Consider the following 6000-nt stretch of genomic DNA (forward strand, 5'->3'; position numbering starts at 1 on the left):
TCAACCCCTTCTTTGCTGTCCAGTGGTGGAGATCTCTTCCTCAAACCCTGATTGGAGGTCAGTGTTCCATAGTGACTTCCCAGATGTCCCAACCCTGCTGTCCCTTGATAACCACATGAGGAGGTACAACATAACTATAAATCTATAAACTTTTCTTAACCTGTATACATGATATTTGTCCATTAATTGTGAGAGTCCATCATGGCATTACTCATCTGTCACACAAGGATTGAGGGCAATCACACTGACAAGGTCGAATTCCTGCCAACAGAGGAGTTTTCTCCTTCTCCCTAATGGCTGTCTCTTCCCAAGTGAATCCAGGGAGAACACCCTTGTCCCTGTCCCACACAAAGCTCTGTGTTTTGGGTGCATAGAGGGAACATAAGGAGTCCAGATTGGTAGATTTATATGTACAAAACAGATACTCTTTTAAGTGATTTTAGCTCTTCCTTCAGAGGTTTGTCACCAGCCATCAGAATTGCTTGTTCCACCTTCTTTGGACACACAGCTTGATAAAAGTCCAGCCAGATATGAGTAGCCCAAGAACATCATCCTGTCATCCTACCAGCTCAGAAACACCCCAAGCCAGTGCCAGGGCATCACAGCCACTGCCTCAAGTGCCAGAAACAAACCACTTCCCTCTGCTGCTGAGCTAGTCCTGATTGTCAAGTCTCTTGTAATAAATCACCTAAGCATGAAAAGCTGCAGGAGCATCTCCTCTCCTGCTCTGCTGTGCTTGCGCGAGCTTTTTAGGCACTCAGTGTCTCTTCCCCCAAAAGACTTCACATCAACAAATGCATCACATGGAATCCTCTGGTAGCAGCAAAATTAATATATACCTGCAAGGCATTTTTTTCCCCTTCATCAATCAGTTGATTAGTTATTTTTAATTAAAACAGCAAGCTCTGATTGCAGGATTTTCAGCAATAATCCTTGCCACTTTAACTACTGTTTTCTGTGGTTCAGACACTGAATTTATAAACTATTAATAGGACAGCACAAGCAAACTTGAGTTTAATTCTCAAGCAGTGTTTTGGCTTGATCCAGATTTCAGGCTTCCACTACTCAGTCATCCCTCAGCACGTTTCAAGTACCAAGAAGGAAATAATTATTGGCTAACAGATCAGTTTTCATCTGTGCACTCTGAGTTTAAGAGAAAAACAGCTGGTTCACACACAAAAAACCCCAGAGCTTCATTTTGCCAGAAGCCTGTTAAGTTTATTTGAAGCTTGGATGAAGAAGATCCAGAAAGAATCTTCATGGGTAAAAAGGTTTTTTTTGCCAAACCCAAGGTTTTATATCAGACTTGCTGGACCAGATTTTACTTTCCTATTTTCAGATTTTGCTGCTTGACTGGACAGAGGCCCACATGCAGATACAATATTAAAAAAAAAATTTAAAAAAAGACCACTACTGTTCATGTTATTTTCCTGTTTGAGAGCATTTGGACTAAGGCTGAATTGCTACCAGAAATTTACTAGAGCCATGAAAGGAAGAGTGCAAAGCTACTGGTTTTGTTTCCTTCAGCTGCTTGCTAACCAGGAACAGAGTTTTTACAACTTATGGCCCTCGCTGGAAGCTGTTAACAAAGTGCTTAAATCCCAGGGTTCAGGGTTATATGTCCATGGATTTCAGGCTGCTAAGGCATGGGAAGAAGGAAAGGAGGCAGACCACTTCTAAAGGATGTGTCCCACCAAGTAAAAATGTGGTTTCTGCAGCATCCAGGAGAAATGCAGAAGGAACTTATGGAAGTTTAGTTTTTAAATTGAGGGAAAATAACTCAACCCAAGTTCTAACTCCTGTCTGATGTCCTGGCAAAGCTCTGTATCCCTGAATCAGTCCTGTGGCAGCTTCTGAAGCACAAAGCTTCAGCCTGCAGCAAATGCAGTGGAGCTGTCCCAAACAGCCACCAAGCCCAAGCCATCCCACACATCTACACCATGGACACTTTGTGCTTCAGGCTTCCATCGCTGCACAGAAAACCAGAGCCCAGATCTGAGAAGCTCATTTGCACAGCTGATGTGATGCTTCATTGGTGGAGGAATGAGTGATAACCATGGTCTCAGAAAGCTGACTGAACCTCTTCATCTGCAAAACAGAGCTAGCACTCACTTTGGAAGGTGTTTAGCAGGTTGCTCTACCAACCATTCCCATTTTGCCAGAGGAATTAGATATTCTAACACTTTTCCAGATATGAGCACACGTTGTCATTGGAAAGTTACAGAAAAAGCAGGACAGGAAAGCTGCACATGAAACTTTGACTAAAAACAAAAGGAAGACTAATTTAAGAGTCCCTTCACCTGTCCAGGGTCATTGCCTTGCAGATTAAGCACGGGTCACCTGCAGACACTGAGGGTGACATAGCGGGGGTCCAGCTGAAGCAAGAGGGGACAGCCAGCAGTCCACAATTTGGGAGAAATCAGCCTCTAACTCCCCAAAGCTTTGACACGGCAGAAAGTTGTGAGCAGGGCGGGCTCCCGTGCCGCTGCCGCGGGTGACAAGGCTGTCACTCCTGCCAGCACGCTCCCGCTGTCCCTTCAGGGCACAGGAAAAGCGTCCTGGCACCCGTTCCGTGCTCCATGCACACCCGGCTCTGCTGCCAGGCAGGAGGAGATCGCATCTCTCAGGGAGAACTGCATTTGGAAAAGTTACACGGCAGGAACAGTTTGCATTCATCCCCAGCTTGCTACGTGGGATCTCGAGAACATTTGCTTTACCACTCCAGCTATACGGTCTGATTTTATTTTTAAATGTCTCCTTTTTTTCCCCCAGTTTCCACTCATCAGAGAGCAAAACTGTTCTCAGCCGAAGTGAGAAACGTATTTGCTTAACACGCAGACAGCCCAAAGAGCAGTCTGAGAAATTTATATGTCACGAACCTCCTCCCGTCGGGGGGTGGGTGGCAACAGACACGGAAATGTTTCCACCTCAACTTTTGATGCTGGCAGCGGGAGCAGCGCCTTGCGAGCACAGGGGCTTCCCCCCGCACCTCGGCGGGCCCCAGTGAGTCAACGGGGATTGATTCGCATCCAAAAACCCCTCCGGCTGCCACACCCCTCCCTCCGAATTAGCATCCAATCGTCATTAATGGCCACTGCCGAAACACGCAGAGGGGATGGGAAGGGAAGGCGGCACCTGCCTCTCCCGGCGTGACACCACCCACACCTCGGCGCTGCTCTTCCCAAGGTAATCCCAGCGCTCAGGGCTCCAGCCCCCACGGCTGACCTCACCGTGCATCCCTCAAGTTCGCACATTTCCGACACAGGGCTCGCACCAGCCACTGGGCTGGTAAAACCGCTGGGCTGTGTAAAAGGTTGGCAGCAGAGTCACATCACCCACCAGGAGCGGGGCACCGGGGTTACCCTGCTGCTTCCTGCCATAATCCCGCTCCCAAAGCTCCCCGAGCCCGGGAAGGAGTCTCTGCGCAGCTTTGCGGCTGCGAGGCGAGGAGCTCCCCGTCTCCGCCCCGCAGGACTCCCCGATGCCTGGAGGAGAAGGCACCCAGCACCGCTCCGCTCCCCCAGATAGGCTCGGAAATGAGATGGAGCAGCCGCTCTCCCGCGCCAAGTACCACAGGAGCGGAATACTAACGGGTTCCTTTCTTTTGCCATTACCATATGCAGATATTAAAGTCTGAGCGCTGCATTTCTGCCAATGCCGGCCCTCGCAAATTAACCCAGCATCTCAAAGCGGCACCACACTAGTTGAGGTCACCGTCTCTCCTCCGCTCCGCGACCGATGGGGAAGGGGAGGAAGAGAGGGGTGTCTGTCCTCGCCGGAGGAGCTCTCCCGGCTCCGGGAGGGTGGCAGCAGGGTGGGAGCCGAGGCAGCCCGAGGAGCCGCGCCAGGGCAGCTCCAGCATCCCCGCACACGCGCATCCCCCACCGCCCCCGACTTACCCCCGTTCCGCCGGGAAACTTTGGGCCGCGCCGGGCAGCGGGACGGGCCGGGGGCCGCCGCCCTGTGGCAGCGAGGCCCGCGGGCTCCGTGCGGGCTCGGTGCGGGCTCGGGGGCAGCGGCGGCGCCGCTCCGCCCGCCGGGGCCAGCGCGGCTGCGGCGCTGCCTGCGCAGGGCGGGGGAGCGGGAGCGGGGCCGCCGCTGCCCCCCCGGCTCCCGGGAAAGCGCTGCGGAGCCGCCGCTCGTGCCCGCCTCCCGCATCGGCGAGAGGGAAAAAAAGGAAGGGAAGGAGGGAGGGAGGAGCGGGGAGGGGGGGAGAAAGAAAGGAGGCAGCAAGCGTTCGCCAGGGCTCCGGGCATCGCCGCCGCGGCAGCCGCTCCTCCGGGATAGCGCAGCAACTCGCGGGCAGCCCCGCCGCCCGCGGGCACAGCGCACGGCAGAGGGGCCGGGGGCTGCAGGCGTGCTCCTTCCCCTCTCCATCCCTCCCTCCATCCATCCATCCATGCCTCCGCGGCTGCGCTGCGCTCCCAGCGCGCCCCCCGCGCTGCCCGAGCCGGAGCAGCCCCGGGGATGGAGCCCCCGGCAGAGCCGCGCTCGGCGCTCCCCGAGCCCAACTCCGGAACAGCGCGCACCCACCGCCGAGCAAGCTGGGCTCCTGCCGGTGCCTGGTCCCCAAATGCCACCTGTAGGCAGGCCTGCTTCCTCCGAGGCTCGGCTGCCACCCGCCCGAATCCGGCGTGCCAAGTTTCAGGTGGCGAATCAACACCGCGGGGACCTGTTGGGTGCGCGGCGGGTCAGCCCCAGCGCCGGCTCCCCGAGAGCATCCCGCTCTAACCCGCACTCACTGCTGGACCCCGAGGGGGAAACCCCCCTGGTGGTACCCCCTAAAGCAGCACAAACCTTCGCTTCTTAATGAATAAACTCCGCGTTAATTCAGATATTTATGGCCGGTGCAAGGGAAGTGGCAAGCTAAAGCGCTGCTGGTTTCAAACGCAAATGTTCACCGCCTCACCCTGCCCCCTTCACTCAGCTCGGACCACTCAGAACAGGCTCTCTCTCTCTTGGAAGAGTTTTTCCTTAGCTAAGTGAACACAAAACGCGAGTTTGCCCGTTTAAATACACCAAACTCCCCTCTCTCCTCTCTTGCCTTCAAACCCCTTTGTTGGGTTCACCTGTGCTCCTCCATCACACTTCTGCGGACAACTCCATCAGCAAAACCACCAGCACCTGTCTGTAAAACCTTTTAAAAAGGAAAATAATCACTCCTGACCTTTCACGTGAAGAGGACCGCGTATATCCCGAATGTCTCAATATCCTCTCAAATCCAAACGTCAGCGTAGACTCAGGAACCACAAATTTTCTGCGCGGAAGCTGAGTAAAATCTGTTCTTCTTCCCCCAGATATTTTCAGAAGACCCTGCTAATCCCTTTGGAATCCCAATAACCAATCCCAGCCTTCCGCAGGACTCGCACTGGGTTTCAGGAGTCCCGAGGAGCTCTAACACTCCGGAAATCCGACAAGGAGCGCAGAGTTCCATCCGAGGCAAGCGGGATGCTGCCGAGCAGCATCCGAGCGCATCTCCCACATATCTCCCATCCCTCGGACACCCTCACCGCGCTGGTGGCCACAATCAGCGGCCCCGGGAGCCACCGGGGCGAGGGGCTGCGGGCGAGGGGTTTGGAGCGAGGGGCTTCGCTCAGTCGCTGTTCTGGTGAGGGTGCCCCATCCCATTCCATATCTCACCCCATCCCATCCCACCGCCCAGTATTCCCAGTTCTCACCTCCGCCTCGGGCCGCGGCTGCCTCCGCCTTGCCCCGCTCGGAGCCGCGCTCGCCAAACGCGGGCGGAGTGTGCCCCCGCCGCGGCTCGGAGGGACGGCGAACTGCAGCCGCAGGCACCGGCACCCCTTCCCTTCCCTCTTTCCCGCCCCGGCTCGTCCATCAGCGCCTCCTCTTCCTCACCTCCGCGCCCTGCTTTGACTCGCTAGGGAAGGGAAAAGCCGCAAACTTCGCCGGAACAGCGAGGAACCGCGCCCGATTCCGAGAGCGGGATTAGCTCGGGGATGATCCCCGTGAAGTAAAAAATGGATGTTAATTACAGCG

The 6000-nt window shown here is 55.1% G+C and overlaps 1 protein-coding gene across 1 annotated transcript in view; it reads right to left on the reverse strand.

Annotated features, from left to right (window-relative positions):
* The window catches only part of PCDH15 (protocadherin related 15), a 644997-nt gene extending 641015 nt beyond the window's left edge, over positions 1-3982 (reverse strand). Inside the window, exon 1 of the mRNA XM_054288317.1 lies at positions 3900-3982. The gene's annotated coding sequence lies outside the window, so the exon portion shown is untranslated. The remainder of the gene's footprint in view (positions 1-3899) is intronic.
* Positions 3983-6000: the final 2018 nt, after the last annotated feature.

The sequence above is a fragment of the Melozone crissalis genome, unplaced genomic scaffold, assembly GCF_028551555.1.
Source record: "Melozone crissalis strain CALT ecotype California unplaced genomic scaffold, PUWL_Pcris_2 ptg000062l_1, whole genome shotgun sequence".
Classification (NCBI taxonomy): Eukaryota; Metazoa; Chordata; class Aves; order Passeriformes; family Passerellidae; genus Melozone; species Melozone crissalis.